The sequence below is a fragment of the Macrobrachium rosenbergii genome, chromosome 20 (genome assembly GCF_040412425.1).
Source record: "Macrobrachium rosenbergii isolate ZJJX-2024 chromosome 20, ASM4041242v1, whole genome shotgun sequence".
In the NCBI taxonomy this organism is placed as follows: domain Eukaryota; kingdom Metazoa; phylum Arthropoda; class Malacostraca; order Decapoda; family Palaemonidae; genus Macrobrachium; species Macrobrachium rosenbergii.
Window position 1 is genome coordinate 35,256,941 of NC_089760.1, and position 22,985 is coordinate 35,279,925.

At 35.4% G+C, this 22,985-nt stretch overlaps 1 protein-coding gene across 1 annotated transcript in view; it reads left to right on the top strand.

The window, feature by feature from the left end:
- The first annotated feature begins 334 nt into the window (after window positions 1-334).
- LOC136849253 (prohormone-4) overlaps window positions 335-22,985 on the top strand; it is a 393,569-nt gene continuing 370,918 nt past the window's right edge. Inside the window, exons 1-3 of the mRNA XM_067122527.1 lie at window positions 335-506; window positions 1,627-1,779; window positions 10,440-10,521. The gene's annotated coding sequence lies outside the window, so the exon portion shown is untranslated. The remainder of the gene's footprint in view (window positions 507-1,626; window positions 1,780-10,439; window positions 10,522-22,985) is intronic.

Below are 22,985 nucleotides of genomic sequence, written 5' to 3' on the forward strand. Positions count from 1 at the left end.
GCCTAAAGACTACTTTCCGATAGGTGCAGATAGGAGTGGGCTCAAGCTTGAATTCAAAATGCATTGATACTTACGAGATCGTAAACACAGGCTTGTATGCAACGGCGAGTTCGAGTTGCAATCATCGTCAGATCGCCTACTACAAACTAGGAATGCCAACCAAACGTAAATAACATAAATGTAAGTTATTTACAAAATATGGGAATTATAATGTTATATATATATATATATATATATATATATATATATATATATATATATATATATATATATATAAAATCGTCTAGTACAATAATTTCATATCCTTTGTTGTCGCAAAGGTTGGCAATGCTCATTGGTGGTGGACTGTCAGCTGTCTCTGAACATTCGATGTGATTGAACGTTGCAACTTTAATTTACGAAGTTTATTAAGGTGGCCTGGTTTTGGATGCATCTTTTTACATTCCATGATAGTGCATGTATTGTTCGTCACTGGGCATCAGTAAGAAACTGAATTTGCATTCAAGGTATTGTATTATTAGGACTAAAAGATTACTGGCCTATGCCGAATAAGAACCTCACCAGTGCCGTACCGCAGTGGTAGTTATTGGGTCTAATGTCCTCTCTTCAAATATTATCAGAATTAATTGTTATACGTGTGTGAACCATTTTATGCACCTATTAAATGAGTTAAAAGAAATACATTTGCTTTTTATGCTTTAGCTTATGTAAAACAACAGTAGGTCTAGGGAGGTGCTCTTTGTAGTCGGAATGGCGGGCACAGAGTCAAATCATATGGTAAGTTTGTTGCAAGACTTGCAATGCAATGCAAGAAGCATAGCCTATATGATACGAAAAGTTTAAGGTAAAGTACAAGTGAAGACAATTATTTGAAAAACAGAAAAACACCTAGAGATTTTTAATGAGTGTTTCAACACATGCATTAGCCTACGTGTTAGGAAAATGTTTTTGATAATAGAAATGGAGTAGGCGCTGGATAGGTGTGCGGGTTAAACATACTTCCACTTTTAGGGACATACTTAAAAAAAAGTAGATCAAAGATATATTTCCACAAAAGGAATCATAGCCTAACCTTCCATTAACCTAACCTATCTTAGGGCGCCACGTCCTAACGTGTAAGGAGGGGCTTCTGCATAGCAGAACGGCATGTGCTAATAATTCTGCAGTTTTAGCAAATAAATAATCCGTAGCACCAGACCTACAATGCTAGCGATAATAATTACTTATTGGAAAGCTTATATGCAAATATTTCGTTGATAGATGATTACGGTTATATCTACGGAAGAGGACGACTGGACGCTGTCTACTACTATCAGTTCGGTGCTGGACGTAAAAAAAAAAAAAAAAAAAACTTAACGATTTTAATAATTGCCAATAATTTTTAGTTTTCCCAGTGTGAAAAAAAATCCTAAGGTGTTTCAGTTCCCCTGCGAAGTCGACGGATAATTAAATAACTAATGTAGGTTTTTCATTTCAGTTGATCTTCAATCAGTGAGCACTGCTTACTCCGTCGAAAAGCATAAGGAAAGTACATAAAAAGATTTAGTGTGACATTTGGTCAGTCTGTACGTTTGGAGGTGGTACTAGAGTTAAAGAGATTCCATATTTATTGCATTTCTTTTCCAGAAAAATCTCCTCCGGAAGGTGTACAGAACTTGACAACTGTGAGGACTGAGGAGCAAAGGCTGTCGACACTGAAGTTGGTTCCATTCGTCTCCCATAGTCGTTTTACTATATAGGCCGATGACCATTTAGGTGTTGATAGAGACAAGGTTTTCCGTAAGTAACTGCACCAGTTTTTTCACTAAAATTTGTCTACATTAGCTTAGTTGCTTGAAGTATAATTTTGAGGTTTAAAGTAATTCGTCCCTGGACAATGGTTGCATGAAATTCGCTAGTGGCTAAGCGCTTACCACACATTCAACTGGTTATGTAATCTTGTCTTGCTCTCAAAGATTTCAGCTTTCATAATAAAGAAAACCCTTGATGGCAACAATCAACTTCCGTAGGTTAATACCAGTGTGCAAATGGAAAGTAATTAAAACTATTTTAAGTGATCGAGTAAATAAACTGACAACACATATAGGGCATAAAAAGTTGTTGGAAACTGGCATTTTTAAAGATAAAATTCTGAAGAACTGTTGATAGCCTATGCCCCATTCCAAGACTTACATCAGTTCTACCGACGTTAGAATTGCTAGTTTTAAGGAAGTCTTGTTGAGGCATTCATGTTGTGAACAGCTGGAGATAGGCACAGCATATCTTCTCGTGTTTGTCGTTTTACAATTTGAATTACTTTGCTCATGTTGTGAAAAGTGATGTGTTATTTTTGGTAGTCACAGTTCATCCGTAACGACATGCGTGATACGCCTGTCAGTATGTGGCAGCTCATATAATATCGTATGTATGTTTTTATTGTTCGTAATAGTCTTGTGTTGAATTGTACTGGTCCTAATAGTATCATGGCATATTGTACCGACGTCGCATTTATGTCGTGTATATGGTTTGAATATCCTTTTTGCAGGCGACAGGCCGATGGGTTGCGAACACTACGATTGATAATTCTAAGTACATTGGTGCAGATTGGTGGACAGGTTTGCAGTTGTACAGAAGTAATTTTACTGCTTATGTAGAACGTTGATGTAATTTACAGTTCCTGGAATATAAAGGAAAACAAAATTGAATTGTCATGATTGTGAAATTGCTGAAGTCTAACCAAATACTTCTTAATGGTGCAAACTGATTGGTTACGGAATAAAATTGTAGAAGTAATTTACTCCCAAAAACTCAAGCTACTGGCCTCGTTTTTGACAAACCGCTTATGTTTCAGAATACTTGGGCGAATAAAGATGCCTTGTGGGACCGACATTTGCAAGATAGCTTGATTTTTTTTTTTTTTGTGCTTGGTTTTATTTTTATGTGGTTTGGTATTGAAGTTAAATTTCTCGAAGGCATCTCGCACGGTGAGTTGTTGTAGACACTGACTGAAGCAATTTTTGATTAGCGTGAGTTTGAGAGTATAACTGCTGCCATTACAAAGAACGATGTATTCTAGGTTGAAAACGTGACAAATTGACGAACTGAAGCATTCCAATATTTAACGTTTCTCTGTGATCTGCACCGATTCGTTCAAAGCTAGTCTCAGTTTTATCAGATGAAGAGGCGGCACTGGGGATGCTCGATACAAAGCAGATTGGTTGGGAATGATTTGTTAGGCTGAATTTTCTCTCATTTGTTTGAATTATTCCGCAGTTCTCTTTTACGTTTGCCTTTGCTCTTGCAAATTTCATTAATACCTCCTTTACTCCTCTCCCTCCTGCTCTTTTCGTCTCATTTCCTTCTTTCCTTTGCTTTTATCAGCCTTTGATTTTCATAACAATCCTCTTTCCTGGAGAACTTGATAATAATAATATTTAGACGAATAATCTTCTCAGAGATCCCGCAGCAAAACAGATTAGTATTGTCATAATTTAGTTCTGGAAATGATGAAGGCTGTGCGGTTTTGCTCTTTCGTGGAAACCGGCTATGCTTTACCGTTCAGCATGATGCATAATCTTGTTATGAAGTGATAATGGCAGCGCAAGTGGAATATTTCCCTGATTATTTCCTTTACGACGAAAGTTTTTCCTCATTATCTTTTGTTTGCATGCTTGAGCAATTTTTATTATCTCAGTTTCTGGAAGTTAATGCAAATGTGGTTCCAAGTCTAAGTTCTGGATTGCTTGAGTTTATTTCAAATTTTAGTTGTTTAACAAAACACCTGATTGTATTGATACGTAGATTTCGTCATTCATGCCTTATTTATCATAAATAACATACTTCAGAATAGTACAGAACTTTCTTTTAATGACAGTTCATCACCTAACTGAATTTAGATTTATACAAAAAATTTTTTACCCCGTAGTGGGGTAGTGCCGTCAGTGCACCTCATGCGGTGCACTGTAGGCATTACTTAAGGTTCTTTGCAGCGTGCCTTTGGCCCCTAGCCTCAACCCCATTCGTTCCTTTTACTGCTCATCCTTTCATATTTTCGTTCTTCCACCTTACTTTCCAGACTCTCCTAACAATTGTTCCATAGTGCAACTGCCAGGTTTTCCTCCTGTTACTCCTTTCAAACCTTTTACTGTCAATTTCCTTTTCATCGCTGAATGACCTCATAGGTCCCAGCGCTTGGTGTTTGGCCAAGTTCTAAAAAATATGGAGGGTAACATAAAATAGGAGATTCATTATGCTAACCTCCATATTTTTTAGAATTTGTTAAAAAAAATAAAGCAAAAAAGACATATTACAATCCAACTAGCATTAACAAAGAACTTAAGAATATCTCTGTTTACCATTTCATCATAATTTCATTCTTGCAGTGCCCATTTTAAAAACTATTGATATTAACTTAGTTTTTAAATATAATAATATTTTGAGAAATAAACTAATTAAGAATAGCCCACCCAATTCAAACAACATTGTATACAGTATTCCTTGCAAAGAATGTAATAAGATTTATATTGGTCAAACATCAAAAGGACTAAAAGCAAGAAGCTCCCAATACAAATATGCCATTTCAAGAGGCTTATCAAATAACGACATTGCGGATCATTGGCTTAAGACAGGCCATCCGATGAACTGGGATAAGTCAACGATAATCTACAAGGCCAACAACAATCGGAAAAGGAATCTGCTGGAAACTGTTTATTGGAGCTATACATTCACCAGGAATGTTAATCTCCACCCTGGATTATCCCTTGATCCTTTGTCCCTGTCTTTTTTCTTTAAAGACCATGCTGCCCAGATTAACAAACTGTAACCCCGCCCCACCTTCTGTTTTTGTATATAAGGCTTTGTCAACTTATTTTATATTTAGTGTGAACTTGAAAATGTAGAATAAACTACGAAAGTGCTTGTTCAAAGTCCCGATTTTCACTCACCTTCTGACATGGATTTTATTATATATATATATATATATATATATATATATATATATATATATATATATATATATATATATATTATATATTATATGTGTGTGTGTGTTTGTATGTGTGTGTGTTGAAAGTATTGATTACATCTAATTATCATTTCTGCTGGTTCTAACGTCCATTCGTGCAGTTACATCTTTTCCGTCCCAATTCTTCCAACCCTTATTCCTCTCCCTCACACGTGGAAGCATTAGCAGAGTTAATATCAATCAATCACAACGGACCGTTTCTTTGTTCGCCTTCCGAAATGCATCATCCATCCGGTCCCTTCCTTCAATTGTATTCTCGAATTCCCTCCGACGCTCAGGGGCAGTTTAATCCCCTAAAGTAATCCCTTAAAAGAAAAAGGGTGTTCGCAGATTACATTACATTCCCATACTACAGTGAGCTACTAAACCATTGCCCCCGATGAGCAGTCGGAGTTGAACAGAATACCAGCATTGTCTGGGTACATACTTCTCCGGCTAATGACTCTCAAATTACTTAGAAAATTGGCGTAATTAAACTGTAAATGAGACCCGGATCAGATCGGAGGGGAAAAGTGGATGAAAGCTGAAGGTAAACAGATATACGAGTATAGCGATTCTGAGAAAGACAAAAAAGCTCATTAAAAGCGGAGGATTTTTGTGTGATGAAAATTAACCCTTGAATGTTTTAAAAAAAAGGTCTTTATTGTTAGTGGAGATCGAGTTTGGTGATGAGTGATGATAAAACTTCATTGGATGATGGTGTGTGGATTTTACTTAATTGCAGCTACATTGAGCCTTAACACTGATGCTCACAATTGAATTATTTTCGTACGGTTTAAGCATCAAAGGAAAGGTTGTCATTATTATCATTATTATTATTATTGATATGAGGTTGTTAATACCATTCCCTTATCCACATACGACCCACTTCAGTCGACTAACTACAAGTGGAGGGGATTGGGTGGTACTCCCCAAAAATTCTTCTTGCATTTTTTTTCTCAAGACAATTTCCCCCATAGGGGATAGTGCCGTTAGTGCACCTCATGCGGTGCACTGTAGGCATCATTACTCAAGGTTCTTTGCAGCATGCCTTCGGCCCCTAGCTGCAACCCCTTTCGTTCCTTTTACTGTGTCTCCTTTCATATTCTCTTCCATCTTACTTTCCACCCTCTCCTAACAATTGATTCATAGTGCAACGGCGATGTTTTCCTCCTGTCACACCTTTCAAACCTTTCACTATCAATTTCCGCTTCAGCGCTGAATGACCTCATAGGTCCTAGTGCTTTGCCTGTGGCCTAAATTCTACATTCAATTCAATTCAATTCACTCGAGACAATTTCATATTTCACCTATCAATTCCTTTTCTGGGAATTTCAGTTATTCAGTATTCGTATTTATTTTCCAAACTGTTAATTAGTAAGTTCAAGTAATGATAAACCTGAGATATAGTATTAAAAGTTTCAGCCTTCAGTAAAGAAGAACAAACACCTAAGGATTTTCTTTTAAAGCATAGGCCTCGGTGGCGGCTGGGGAGGTGGGGAACTTGATAACCTGACTATACTGCAAGTCTGATTTACAATAATAATGAACACCGTATTGTTTGGAAGCTTGAATTTCAAGTCAGTGTCCTTTGTGAGCTTGTTTCATATGAATATGATTTATATATATATATATATATATATATATATATATATATATATATATATATATATATATATATATATATACATGTAATAATATACTTGTGTCATCACATACCTATCTACATGCGATTTTTTTATTTATAAATTTATATATATATATATATATATATATATATATATATATATATATATATATATATATATATGGTATCTTTACTGTAATGCAACAGTATAAATTGAAAATAAAAATATACATGTAATAATGCTTGTGTCATCACATACCTATCTACATATGTTAAATTTTATATATTATATATATATTATATATATATATATATATATATATATATATATATATATATATATATATATATATATATATATATATATATATATATATATATATATATATATATATATATATATATATATATATGGGTATCTTTACTGTAATGCAACAGTATAAATTAAAAATAAAAAAGCCCATAAAGCACTATTTGAACGTTGTGTTTTATGGGCCTTTTTATTTCATATATATATACATATATATATTTATATATATATGTATATGTATATATATATGTATGTATGTATATATGTTGATGCTCAGCAGTACATGCCTGAATCTATGCAAACCGTTTACCTCCTCTCCCTTGCAAGGAAACTATTGACAAAACCCTCACGCCAGAGACAAAAGGAATCCGGGGCACAAGAAAATCTTCCCTTCCTCTCTCCTCACTACAGCACTAGAAAATCAAATCCCCTCTCAAGGGGGTTTCAGCTTTCAATTGTTTGAGCAGCAAAGAAATCCGATCCTCTTCCTTCGCCAATCTCGTGTTGAAGAGTCTTAGGCTTATAGTCGAAGGTTGCGAATCTGCGCTGAGACCCGAAATGTCTCCCCCTTCTGGTGTGAAGCTATTTTGGTTGACTTTCTGATTACGTCCGAATGCCTTTGCAGGAGGAAGGGTCTTGGTCTCGGATTAAGCTTGGTGTCTTCGTATGGGCCTTTATAAAAGGAAGTTTCTCTTTAAGAGACGAGCTATTTTATGGATGCGAGTATTATTTTGACATTACCTTTAACAGAGGTCATTATGCCAAATTGATTCTTATATTTCAAGGAAAATCCCTCCAATTGTTATGCATTTCATTGAATCTTTAAAAAAAACAAAGATTTTCATTTACCTTTAACAGAGACCATTATGCCAAATTGATTCTTATATTTCAAAGAAAATCCCTCTAATTTGCATGCATTTCATTGAATCTTAGAAAAAAAAAGGTTTTCGCGTATGCTTTATTGCTTTCTGTCTTGATATAGGAAGAATATACCCTTGATATTCCATCAGGGTTTACGTAATGTGCCCTTAAGTGGCATGGTTTAATTTTCATGATAATCAGTAGTCACTTTTGGGATCTGTCAGTGTTTCGTCAACATAGAATTTCTGAAAGCTTCATCACCCTTTTGATCAGCTTCTGATCAAGGGAAGTTTTTCTTAGGCAAAAGGGCATTTTCATTAGAAAGTGATGGGTCCTGTGAATTGAACTGAATATAAAATTTAGGCCAACGGCTAGGCAAGGGAACCTATGAGGTCATTCACCGCTGAAACGGAAATTGACAGTAAAAGGTTTGAAAGGTGTAACAGGATGAAAACCTCGCAGTTCCACTTTGAATCTGTTGTTAGGAGAGGGTGGAAAGTAAGACGGGAGAAAGAGAATATGAAAGGAGGTACAGTAAAGGAAACAAATAAATTTCATGAGTAAGGTCATTTCTTTAATACTAACATTCAATTTCAAGAGTAAGATGTTGTCTTGAATAATAACAGCAAATTTCATGTGGAAGATTTTCTTGAATAATAAAAAAAGAAAATCGTGAATATGTTTTCTTGATTGGTAATAACAACAACAATAACAAATTTCATGAGTAAGATGTTCTCTTGAATAATAACAATAACAGTAACAAAATTCGTGAAACACAAAAACACAAATCCCGAAGGGGGTTAGTGCCGTCAGTGCACCTCTTGTGGTGCACTATAGACATTACTCAAGGTTCTTTGCAGCGTGCCTTCGGCCCCTAGCTGCAACCCCTTTCGTTCCTTTTACTCTACCTCCGTTCATACATATTCTCTTCCTTCCATCTTATTTTCCACTCTTTCCTAACAATAGATTCATAGTGCAACTTTTGACTGTCAATTTCCATTTCAGCGCTGAATGACCTCATAGGTTCCAGTGCTTTTGGTCTTTGGCCTAAATTCTATATTCAGCTCAACTCAACACATATTTGCTGAAATGGGAGAGACGTCCTTTCCCCAGTCAATTCTTCCTGCAAGAAATGCGTCACGGATGACGGCGGGATGAAAGCTAATATATATGGCTTTCATTAAACCCCGCGTCCTTAATCCCCGAAAAAATGGTAATATCCTTGGCTGCCAACGTAATGAAATCTCGCTGAGTTTTTCTCGTTTTTTTTTTTTTTCACCGGGTCTTTCTTAAAGCTTCCCTTCGAAGTGAATTTTAACTTTAAAAAGAATGTTTTGTTTTATTTGGATGCATCGACCCCGTGTGGGGGTAGTTCCGTGAGTGCACCTCATGTGGTGCACTGTAGGCATTACTTAAGGTTCTTTGCAGCGTGCCTTCGGCCCCTAGCTACAACCCCTTTCGTTTCTTTTACGATACCTCCTTTCATATTCACTTTCTTCCATTTTACTCACCACCCTCTTCTAACAATTGATTCATAGTGCAACTGCGAGGTTTTCCTCCTGTTACACCTTGCAAACCTTTTACCATCAATTTCCTTTTCAGCGCTGAATGACCTCATAGGTCCCAGTGCTTTTGGCCTTTGGCCTAATTCTATATTCAGTTCAATTCAATTTGGATACATCTAATTCAGGAGTGAATTCGACTGAAGGATTCATTTCATGTTTGTGTGAAATTGACGAATGAAGGATTAATGGAAATGAGAGGATCAGATGCTGGTATATTTTATATACGTGGAAGGTATAAGCAAGCAAAAATGAATAGTCGGAATGATAAAGCAAGATTGTGTTTAAGGTTACCTATATCGTAAATCACAATATATAGGTTCTAAAATTCAGGTTTACTTACTCAGGTTGTTTTCTGTCCTGTAAGCTCGTGTAGAATGTTCTAAAATCGTGTTTTGTATTGTATATATAATGTATATAATATATATATATATATATATATATATATATATATATATATATATATATATATATATATATATATATATTTTTTTTTTTTTTTTTTTTTTTATTTTTTTTTTTTATTTATATATCCAATATAAGGAGCCCAGAAAAACGCCAAATTGTAGAAAGTCCCTCTCTTCAGGCAGGTAATGAAGAGAGACAGTTGGTCTCTGAAATATAGCAGTAACTTTGTACATTCTGGCGTTTCTATGGGTTCCTTATATGAGATGGAATTCTGTTTTAACAGAAAGCATTTCACGGTCATAGATCAAACAACCCTCACCATTCCGTTACGAGAGTAAATTTGCGTCGTTTTTACATCCGGTGGAAGTATCTGACTCTGACACATACGTGTAGTAAGTATGAGACGGAATAAGTTCTAGTTTCATTTAGCTTAAGAATCCAGAGGTCAACGCATCATATTCTCCTTTCTCTCGTAAAATACTGACAATTAATTCATAGTGCAACTGCTTTGAGGTTTTCCTCCTGTTACACCTTTCAAACCTTTTACTGTCAATTTCCGTTTCAGTGCTGAATGACCTCATAGGTCTCAGTGCTTGGCCTTTGGCCTAAATTCTATATTCAGTTCAGTTCAGTTCAACTTGAAATATTCATTCTTTATTTCTTTTCAACTGGCAAATCTTCCTCTTTCAGATTATATCAGCCTTCCGATGAAATGACTTCAGTTTACACAAGGAGTGAGAAGTTGGTTCGGTTCTAAGATGCTGAGCGCTCGGTAAGTGGGAAGTTTTTTGAAGTTTTTGAGTGTTGCCTCGTAATAAGTTTATTTGCTGTAAGTAGTATTGAAATTCAAATTCCCACGACATATTTATTATTTCATCAGAAGAACTAGATGTGATGTATATGTATATATATATAGCTAATACACACATATATATATATTATATATATATACCAGTTTATATATATATATATATATATATATATATATATATATATATATATATATATATATATATATATATATATATATATATATATATCTGTAATCTGTAGTATTATTGAAATTCAAATTCCGTCGACATTTTTATTATTTCATCAGAACTAGACATGATATATATATATGTATATATAATATATGTATATATAGATAAATATATGTATGTATATGTATGTATAACTATATATATATTTATACATATATATATATATAATATATATATGTATATACACATATAAATGTGGTTATGCAAATTAAGAATAGAGAAGTAAAACAGTAAAGGGTAACACTGGGGAGGTAACATTTTCTTGCTTACTCTTGAAAACAATTGAATTCAGCTTTAAATGTGCTTAAATTTGAGGAATATTTCAGATCTGGAGTAGCGTTATAATTAACATTCACAGATATGCATATACTGCATTGGAATAACGTGTTCGAAGTTTGGATTAAATATCACAGAACGACAGTTGTATTTGTACTGTGCAGAACTATCATAGACTGGGCTGAAACGGTTCTTTATAAGGAATGTGGATCTCCGTTTTGGTGTGGCTAATGGACTGGATACCTTAGAAAGATTGTGGCCGAGTTGAATGAGAATCGATGGCGCTCAGGCGATTGTCTGGTATTTTTCGTTGGAAATGACTCATGCAGGCATATGTTTGCTGAGGAGTGGTTAGAGTGTGGTGGTGTGAAGAAAGGCTGCTGGGTGTTTGTAAAAGGTAAAAAAAAGTTTGAAGATGTATGAGAGCAAAAGTAGGGTTATGCAGAAGAGTAGAAGACACGAATAGAATAGTGAGCAATGAATGGTGATAGGGGTAAGGTGAATCACAAAATTGTTGGAGGAGGGAAGGTAGCCGGATCTGTTCAAAATGTTTGGAAGAGAAGTGTCAGTGAAAGGAAAAACTGCAATGATTAGTGGAAAGGAGTTGTTTGACTAAATCTCCTTTATGTTGTGAAGCTTGGATGTTGGGTGTGAGTGAAAGAAAAAGATGCAAGATTTGAGTATGATTTATTTTCGAAATGGAAGTACATTCAGAAAGTTTGAAGGCGAGAAAGGTTCAGTTATGACGATGTAAGGATTTCTTAATTTAGAATAAGCGAAAAGATGAGGTAGTTCGATTACGCAGAGATATTGGAGGACGAGTGAGTTGTGAGAAGGTGTAAATTCCTGGAGTCTTGGGAGGAACAAATAGAAGAGACTGACAAAATGGCAGCTAGATGTAATGGGAACTGGTGTTGATTTCCACAAAGCGCTAGAGTTACAGTATTCGTTCTTGATTCGCCTGATGAATTTTGAAAATAGACAGGCAATTTTTTTTGTGGGGGGGGGAGACTACGGCCCAAAATATAGGAATATATAATGGCATTAGAAGTGTAGAGCCTTCTGGGTTTCAACATGTCCTTAGGGATGAGGTTGCTAGCCCCAATACCCTTTTTAGTTTTCTGTAAAAGAGAACTAGTGCCGGCTACGTCAGTCTGTCCGCCCTCAGATCTTAAAGACTACTGAAGCTAGAGGGCTGCAATTTGGTATGTTGATTATCCACCCTCCAATCATCAAACATACCAAATTGCGGCCCTCTAGCCTCAGTAGGTTTTATTTTGTTTAAGGTTAAAGTTAGCCAGAATCGTACCTCTGGCAGCGCTATAAGTACCAACAACGTAGGCCACCTACAGACCGTGGCTGAGTTTCATGGGCCGTGGCTGGGCCGGCCACCACCGGACAGAAAATTCGATTGCGCCGAAAGAAACTTCGTTGCATTTTTTATTTATATATATATAATATACACACACACACACTCACATATATATATATATATATATATATATATATATATATATATATATATATATATATATATATATATATATATATATATATATATTAGCCCTAACTGATACTGGTACCCATTCACAACTGGCGCAGGTGGGTGAGGGAAGTTGAAATCGATCCACCGACCTAGCGAATGCAAGTCAAGTGCTATACCACTGAGCTCTGTGCGTGTGTGTATGTACAGTATATACACAGTCATAGATGATGTAATATATATGTATGAAATCAGTTGTTGCATTCATGTTTATTCACAAGCTTGCTCAACTGACCTTCCTCTTCAGTGCCATTTCTCTTTACCTTCTCTTTCTTCATAATGAATACCATATTCTTTGGAAGCTTGAATTTTATATCAATGGCACCCCCATATGATTATTTTGAATAATAATAATAATAATAATAATAATGATAATAATAATAATAATAATAATAATAATAATAATAATAATAATAATAATAATAATAATAAATAAGAAAACACCATATTCTTTGGAAGCTTGAATAGGGTTCTTCTTTTGAGTAATAGTAATAATAATAAATACTAAAAAAATGGAAGCAAAAAAAAAAAAAAAAGAGCCACACCTCACCGAAATTCAGTCGGGAAAAATAAAAGAAGCACAATGAGTAAATAAAAAAAAAAAATCTCGATTTACACACTCGAACACCCAACAACTTTTAGTGGGCGGCATACATAAAAGAGGCCGGCGCGGGGCGGCGGTGGGAGGGGTCACCCACTGCTGATATTTACCTCCCCGGAATGTGACAACGGCTGTCGTTCCTTCCAAGGCCGTTGATTGGGAAAGATGCAGGTGATAGGCATTCCGTGCTACTTGGTATCTCGCAATCTTTCTATTTTCCAATACCAGCCGAAGACAGCCGAGGAACGCCACCAGAAAATAGACCTAAATTTCGCCTCCTCCACCGTCGGTATTTCAGAGATTGGAGGTTTCTCGAACGCGAAGCTATGCTCTGGAAATGGTGATTCCATCGCACGAAAAAGCAAGCGAACACACTCGCGCGCGCGCACACACACACACACACACACACACACACACACACACACACACACACACACACACACACACACGCATGTCGATATCAAGGAAGAGCGAGAGATATCCTTTGCGAATGCTCTCTCTCTCTCTCTCTGCCTGTGTTTCTTGGCAGCCATATTTTAATTAATTGACGGGGAACACGTTTCTTCCCCGCTAATTTTGAAATTACTTTAAAATCGACCATTTTTTCCTCATCGCTTGAGCGCTGGCGTTACCAAAAATATCTTGCATTTCCACTACGGCCTTTCGTAATATTTCTGGAATATTTCAGACACTTTTCTATTATCAGATAAATGCTTATCTTTGAGTTTCTTCGGCGGGGACACGTCCGTGTCTCTGTCGTGTCATGTTGATAATGGCGAAAATGGGAACTTGTAATTTTCAATACAATACCGGTTATAATTAAAGGTTGGCGATTGTCATCGGAACAGGCAGGTCAGGGCAGGGCTGTTCATTTAAAAATAAACTACACACTTATTCTCATTTCTCTATATAAATACAGGGTCGAAGGATTGGCCTGGTAACTTGGTATGTGTGGGTTGATTCCAGCTTTCTGGTATTAGGTTAGAATTAGACAGGAATATTTACAAAAGAGGAGAAATCAGCACTTGTCCTTCTTGGCGGTGTTTTGGTTGGGATTCTAAATCGAATCTTGGCAAGAATATGTATGTATATATATATATATATATATATATATATATATATATATATATATATATATATATATATATATATGATTATATATATATTTATATGTATATGTATATACATATACATACATATGAATACAGATATACATACACACATATATTATATATATATATATATATATATATATATATATATATATATATATATATATATATATATATATATATATATATATATATATATATTTATATTAGTTTGAGATAAAGCACTCATCATTACGACCATGTTACCATGTTATTATTATTATTATTATTATTATTATTATTATTATTATTATTATTATTATTATTATTATTATTATTATTATTGTTTTTATCATTATTATTATTATATTGAAACAAACATAACTGAATCTATTTTCTGTTACAAAAATGGATTTTCCTTTGCAATCAACATCACTTTGATTAAAGGCTCTCTCAAAAGAAAACGAAAAGGGGCAATGCTTTCGAAAATGGCTAACAGGCAGTTGTTTGAGAAAGAGATTGCAGGCAAAACTATCGTGGAAACTTTTACAAAATCCTCTTTTTCCTCGAAGTCTACGAATTCTTTTTTTTTTTTTTTACCCTTACTTGCAAAGCTTTTACAGTTCTCTTTTCCAGTTGTAGGTCTCTCTCTCTCTCTCTCTCTCTCTCTCTCTCTCTCTCTCTCTCTCTCTCTCTCTCTCTCTCTCGTATTTTGTATATCACTATGGCACTTTGTATATCACTATGGCTGAGACTGAATGGCCTCTCTCTCTCTCTCTCTGGTATTTTGTATATCACTATTCCTGAGACTGAATGGCCTATCTCTCTCTCTCTCTCTCTCTCTCTCTCTCTCTCTCTCTCTCTCTGGTATTTTGTATATCACAATGGCTGAGACTGAATCTCTCTCTCTCTCTCTCTCTCTCTCTTTCTGGTATTTTGTATATCACTATGGCCGAGACTGAATGGCTGCGTTGGGATCAGAATAACTGAATCTATTTTGAAAAAAAAACACCCGAAAAAGACTCCCATCTTCCCTTTTCAAGTGTCCTAGAAAAAAAAAACTTGCTTTTTTTATGTGAAATATTGATGTATAGCTTGTTTTCAATTGTTAACTTTCATATTAACCAGGAATGAGTATGAATTCCGAGAAGTTTGAAATGTTGATTTTTTGGTTGGGGAAATAATATGGACATGTTTGGCTTTGTAATTCTCAGGGTCCTCATCAGATTGAAATTTACTTCCAGGCGCTCAGCATCCCCTGATATTAGTGATAATGATAATGAAGGCGATGTATTGCTAGAAATTGCCAGTTGGTATTCATATTCTCATAGTTCTCCCTCCCCCCATTGTAGTTACAGAAAACGGGAAACCTCAGTGCCTACGTAAACAGATACAGTCTTAACCAAATTAACTCAAGACATCATTGACAATAAAGCACCGTTCTGTATTTCTGTGGCGCATTGATAGCTATATCACGCGACGTCTGCATAATAATACGTTCCCTACGCTGATGGTATCTTGCGAGTAGACAATATACGAGGAATGAACATCTCATCTGGGGAGACATGACGACCCAGTTGCAGTATTCCACTACTCATTCAATAGGAGGAGGTACTGGTTGCTGATAGCATCTAAGGTTGGGTCTCTGGATCCTTGTGCCATTTCGTCTTTTTCTCCCGTTTGTTGGCAGTACGTTATAATATTGGAAACCTGCTGATTTCCCTTATTTTTTACATGATAACCTCGTAAGATATTGCAAGACTGGAATCAATGGTGTTTCTGTTTGTGTTGGCTTGAATGATCTAAAATGTATTTTTCTCCTGGGTGACCGATACGTCTGCTGTCTAAAGGAAATAAAAAAAAAAAAAAAAAAAAACAGGGATCCGTTGCTGCCTTAGGCTATGAAAAGTTCTTTGTTACTTATAAAATTTACAAATATCTTAACATGCAGCGAAGTCTGTGTGTCACTTTTAAGATCTGTTATCGTTTTTGCTTTTCAAGAATTCAAGTTGCATTTTTCAGTGACATTCCAAAAAATCGTGAATACTCGTCTTGCGGGCTGTCAGTCTTATCAAAGTTTTGTTTGGTAAGAGGATTTAATCTTCACTCTCTCTCTCTCTCTCTCTCTCTCTCTCTCTCCCTGTTTTTTTGGGGCGTAAGAATAGGTTATTTGGCGCTTTTTAACGTCCAGCATTAATGATGTTTGCTAATTCATTAGTGTCAGTCACAGTCTTTTGCAAAATCTATAATGAGTTTTTCGGGGAAGCGGTGAAGGAGGTCAGGAATTTCGCAGATTTTTGATTAGCGTGAGTAGGGCATCATATTGAATTAATTGCGGATATTCTTTTCATCGAGTATACTGACAGGAACCATCATAACATACGAAGAACCCTTTAAAACTGACGCAGGTTATATCATAACAGTTCATTATCTAATGGTCTTTGAGAACGCTCGAATTAAGGTTCATATGATAATATCAAGATCATCTTATGGGTACCTAGCCCGTTGCCGTTGAAGAGCGATTGTCATAAAATTTCTGGACTGATATTCTCACTTAAACTTGAATGTTGACAGTTATAATTCTCTCTCTCTCTCTCTCTCTCTCTCTCTCTCTCTCTCTCTCTCTCTCTCTGTCAGTAGTGAGAGGGTTCGGGTTCGAATCCCAGGGGCAGGGCAGAGCAATATGGGCTTGTCTGAGTTAAAGGCCATTCTTACAGGGTAGAGAGAGGCACGTGGCTTGAATTCATCCTGAAAGGCTAGTTAAGAATTGGGGAATTAACAATTCTGGAGCCTCTTTCTTTAACATGAAGTACTTGGAAGCCATAAATATATACATTTATTATACTCGTATATATATATATATATATATATATATATATATATATATATATATATATATATATATATATATATATACATATATATACACACACACACACACACACACATATATATATATATATATATATATATATATATATATACTGTATGTGAATGATAACTTGTTTCTAATCTGACCATATCTTTGTGACTTTCACGTACCAAACAATAGATAACCCTTTATTACTGAATTCCCTAAACCATGAATACAGCTTTCACCCTAGGGAATTACATATGATAAATACACATTCTCTGACCGACGTTGGAACCTAAATCTTTTTGGGTTGGAACATGTTGGAATATGTAGTAGGTGACAGTGGTATAACATTAGGGGAGATTCAAGTTGATTTCCACTTTGCTGGGCATTATTCTGTCAAGTTCAGCTTTGTACCTCGAGAATTTAGGCCAAGCCATCTCCACCGTATACTCCGTAGGGGGTTAGTGCCGTCAGTGAACCTCATGTGGTGCACTATAGGCATTGCTTACGGTTCTTTGCAGCGTGCCTTCCTTAGGCCCCTAGCTGCAACCCACTCGTTCCTTTTACTGTACCTCCTTTCATATTCTCTTTCTTCCATCTTTCTCTCTACCCTCTCCTAACAATTGATTCAGAGTGCAACTGCGAGGCCTTCCTCCTGTTGCACCTTTCAAACCTTTCACTGTCAATTTCCTTTTCAGCACTGAATGACCCCATAGGTCCCAGTGCTTGGCCTTTGTCCTAAATTCTATATTCAAATAAATTCTAGTTTATGGTCATGAGTTCCTCTGTTTTTTAGGAATACTATCTATCACCCATCTCTTAATTCATTTGTAAGAGTGATGTCAGCTCCAACTTATCAAAAAGAAGGAAGATTAAAGAAGCTTATGTTCAGTGAAAACATAATTCACTTTTATGATCATGTCAGTGACACTTCGCATGTTAATCTCGGATCAATTCTCAGCAATCACGAAAGGTTATGTAAGTCCAATCCTGCCTGTGAGGTGATACCTTCAGCGTTTATTTCATGTCTACTTTGACATTAACTAATTCACTCCACGAATGGTTGTTTCAAATAATTGAAGATTTATTGCAAACTGTTTAAAGATGTATTTCAAAATGTTAAAAGATGTATTTAAAAATGTTTAAAGATTTTTTTAAAAAATGTCTAAAGATGCATTTCAAAAATGTACAGATGTATTTCAAAATATTTAAAGATGTATTTCAAAATGTTTAAAAACGCATTTCAAAATGTTTAAAGATGTATTTAAAAATGTTTAAAGATGTGTTTCAAAATGTTTAAAGATTTTTTCAAAATGTTTAAAGATGTATTTCAAAATGTTTAAAGATGTATTGTGGATTAAGGTTTTTTTTTTTTTAAAGCGTTCGAGTTTTATAATTGACAGTGCGTTAGTATTTAAGTATTCGTAATAGTAAGCTTAGTGCTTTAGGTGTACATAATTAAAAGTTTTTAATGACAGTGTTTCATTAGAATTTTGTTCAAATAAAAGCTGCTTTAAGAGGCTGTAGAAAATGTGTATATATATATATATATATATATATATATATATATATATATATATATATATATATATATATATATATATATATATATATATATAGAGAGAGAGAGAGAGAGAGAGAGAGATAGATGTCTGTTTAAGAAATTCATTTTACGAGAGAGGAAAGATTGACATTTCTGTTTATTTTTAATGAATAAAAAATCTGCAGTTTCCTTTTAATAATTGAGAGAAAATGGCTAGAAAATCGTGTATATTCTTCAGTTAATAGATACAAACTTTTTATTTTTGTATTTGAGAGAGGAAGAAATTTTTTTGTTTATACTTCAAATAAATGAAAAGATAAAGAAATTTTTTTACTCCTGAGAGAGAGAGAGAGAGAGAGAGAGAGAGAGAGAGAGAGAGAGAGAGAGAGAGAGAGAGAGAGAGAGAGAGAGAGAGAGAGAAATTTTTTCGTTTATACTTCAAATAAATGAAAAGATAAAGATATTCTTTTTACCCCTGATAGAGAGAGAGAGAGAGAGAGAGAGAGAGAGAGAGAGAGGTAAATTACGTTTATACATTAATGCTCTAATTCCTGAGGTTACCGGATTTCATCTAGAAAAACCTCCTTGATACAGGACTCCGTTACGGTGGATTAAGTTCCTATTCCCATCTCTGGAATAGACGTTGAGTATTTATTGCCATCACGCAAGGTGTACTGAGAAAGGCTAAGAAATTATTATCATTTGTCATTGTCATGAATATTACAGTAACTAGAAGTTCTTCACTGGAGGGGTGGGTAGAGCTCTCGGCTAGCACGCTGTTGGCCCAGCGTTCGATTGGCCCAGCGTTCGACTCTCCGACCGGCCAATGAAGAATTAGAGGAATTTATTTCTGGTGACAGAAATTCATTTCTCGTCATGATGTGGTTCGAATTCCACAATAAGCTGTAGGTCCCGTTGCTAGGTAACCAGTTGGTTCTTAGCCACGTAAAATAAATCTAATCCTTCGGGCCAGCCCTAGCAGAACTGTTAATCAGCTCAGTGGTCTGGTTAAACCAAGATGTACTTACTTACAGTAACTAGGTAAGTCTGTATTAGAGACCCTTATATAATTCTGTGAGCTTTTATGGATAATGTAGGGTAACGTTTCTCAAATATCTGGGTATTTAAATATGCATATATACATATATATATATATATATATATATATATATATATAAAATATATATATATATATATATATATATATATATATATATATATATGTGTGAATATATATATATATATATATATATATATATATATATATATATATATATATATATATATATATATATATATATAAATTATAATTAAAATAACATTTGTATTACAAGTTTTAACCTTGTAAAAGAAGACAAGGAAAGGAAATTTTTTGCCATATATTTCACAGTTCTCAGTGGTAAATATAGCTCAGTTTCTGAGCCCTTGAATGTACTTATCAACAGGTGGATTAATTGCAACTTCCACCAGACTCCTATGCTTTGTTGCAAGTTATATTTATATTTGGTTTCCTTACGGGCGGGAGGCTCAGGTCTTCGTTCAGTCCTCCTCTTTTGTCGAGGTTATTTCCAGAATTGTTCATGGAATGGTGATCTACCGATTCCCGATTATTATGATACAAAGAAACAGTTAAAATACAGTTAATTACATCCCAATAATGTGTTTGTTTTATAACGCATTTTTGAACTTGTAATGAAGAAATAAGTGCGACGGATGTAGGTACGTTTTGATGATTACCATTGGAAAGACGATATTTTGTCTTCCCAAAACGTCATGTTTAGAAGTAGCTGTGACGTATACAGTGCCAGCCTAATACAATTAAACCTCGTCCTAAATGGTAGTAAAAAACAACGGGTTTGGCAAAACAAAACAACGAAATAAACCAAGTAGAAAACGCAGTTTTATTACTGAGATAAATGAAAGCAAGAGAATCCGCTTTTCGTGTTAATATGAAACTGCAGTTATGAGTATGAGATATTGCCATTTGGCTTGAAATATAAAGCAAAAAAGGATAAATGCTAAATAAAACTGAGAAAGCAGGGCAATATCTTTTAAGAAACCAAGTAGCTTCCTTCATCATCCTTAAGATGATATAAGTGAAATGAAAGCAAGAGATATCTGAAGCGCGTAAAAATGCTCGTTATTCTAAAGATAACTCATAACCATAATGAGCCCAAGGGATAAGCACTGAGAGAGAGAGAGAGAGAGAGAGAGAGAGAGAGAGAGAGAGAGAGAGAGAGAGAGAGAGCCAGGCTACTTATATAAAACATTAATAATTCATGGTAGATACGTGGGCAGGGAGAGAAAGAGATGACCAATATTAATATCAAACTTTTTATTTGGAAGTCCACATTAGCTTTTAATGTCTCGCCTTCTCCACTTTCGGTGTTGCTTTGATATTATACCTTTTTATTTTTTGTTGTTTTGTTTGGTGCTGACAGAACTGGGATTTCCTCTGCACAATGCAGACTAAAATATCTTGTGATATTTTACTCATTCCTGTGACCCTCGGGCCTTATTGTGACCCAGTGCCGTTGTCATCAAGTCTTCGTAGGCTGATTTAATAGCAGATAAAATTAAATTTTCAGTTGCTAAAAGCAGTTGGTTATTTTCTCTCTCCAGTAGGTCAATACAGTGTTAGTATGATAAACTTCACATAGCATTTTATTATATAAAATAGTTAGCATTTTATTATATAAAAAATAGTTTAGCATTTTATTATTATAAAATAGTTTAGCATTTTATTATATAAAATAGTTTAGCATTTTATTATATAAAATAATGTAGAATTTTATTATATGAAATAGTTTAGCATCTTATTATATAAAATAGTTTAGAAGCGAACTTTTACCATACTGCTGTTTTGAGTAGGCGTAAATATATTTCACACTTTGGTCTAGGCTAGTCGCGTGGCATGTAGGCTTGCCTTGCTCTAGTTATATTTACAGGTAACTGCCTCTGGAACATGACGTCCAAAATGATAAACACGTAAATAAAAAATAAAAAGTATTAAGTGTACTTCTTAGCTTAATCACTTTAAGTGGTTCCCTTGAAGAAGGGAAGATGCTTGTTAAGGCTGAACAATATCGTCCCTCCTTCTTCTTCTTTCGAAATTATTAATCCCACTGTATAGCAGGGTAGGCCGCTCGAGTCACCTTTCTCCACCTATTTCCATTCCTTGCATCTTCCTCCCCCAGTCCCACCTCGCCCTTATCTCTCCTCACCAAATCCATTCATCTGATCCACTGACGCCCCACACTCCTCCTCCCTATCACTGGCATGTTCTTAGCTCTTAGCCAATTATTGGCTAAGTTTTCATCCTCGGTTGGCTAGACCAGGCAGCAACTCTCCCCATTTATCCGGGCCTGAGAGCGACAGCAAGTTGGACTGGCTTGTCCCCCCACTGGTTTGGTTGAACAATACCGTCCCTGTGACAGCTTAAACACAACATGGTCGATTTGTGTTTACACCTACTGGATTATGCAGAAATTATAAGAGATTGCTTTTGATTTTTACGGTAGGTTCGGTTATTTTCTGAGGACCATCGTCTTTCAGATATTGTTGGTTATTCTGATGGGAAACCAGATCCGGCCCTAGAAGTTTGGGATATTTTGGAGGGTATCAGAGGCCTTTGCGCTGGAGTTTGGCTATGCGGATCTGAATGTTCATTATTCAAGATTTATTCATGAAGTTATTAGAAGTTGCAAAGGGTGGTGATCTAATTCTAAGTCAAGAATAAAACTTGATTTTATGTAAAGGTGAGAATAAGCAAGTAAAAAATGCGCCGAAGTTTCTTTGGCGCAATCGAGTTTTATGTACAGCGTATAATGCTGTATGAAACTCTCAGCCACGGCCCATGAAACTCAGCCACGGCCCATGAAACTCAGCCGCGGCCCATGAAACTTTCAGCCACAGCCTGGTGGTGGCCTATGTTATTGGCACCTATAGCGGTGCCAGACGCACGATTGTGGCTTTTAGCCTTACGTAGAATAAAAACTACTGAGGCTAGAGGGCTGCAATTAGGTATGTTTGATGATTGGAGGGTGGATGAAAATGGCAGCCTTCTAGCCTCAGTAGTTTTTAAGATCTGAGGGCGGACGGACAGACAAAAAGCGATCTCAATAGTTTTCTTTTACAGAAAACCAAAAGCAGACCTTGCTAACCATGTGGACCAAGTCCACAACTTGAGCACAGGCATGTTAAAGTTTTCAGACTGCTTTTTGTAAAGAAATACGTTATGCCATACTTAGGTTTCTGAACACTATTGCATTTTCTTGTCATG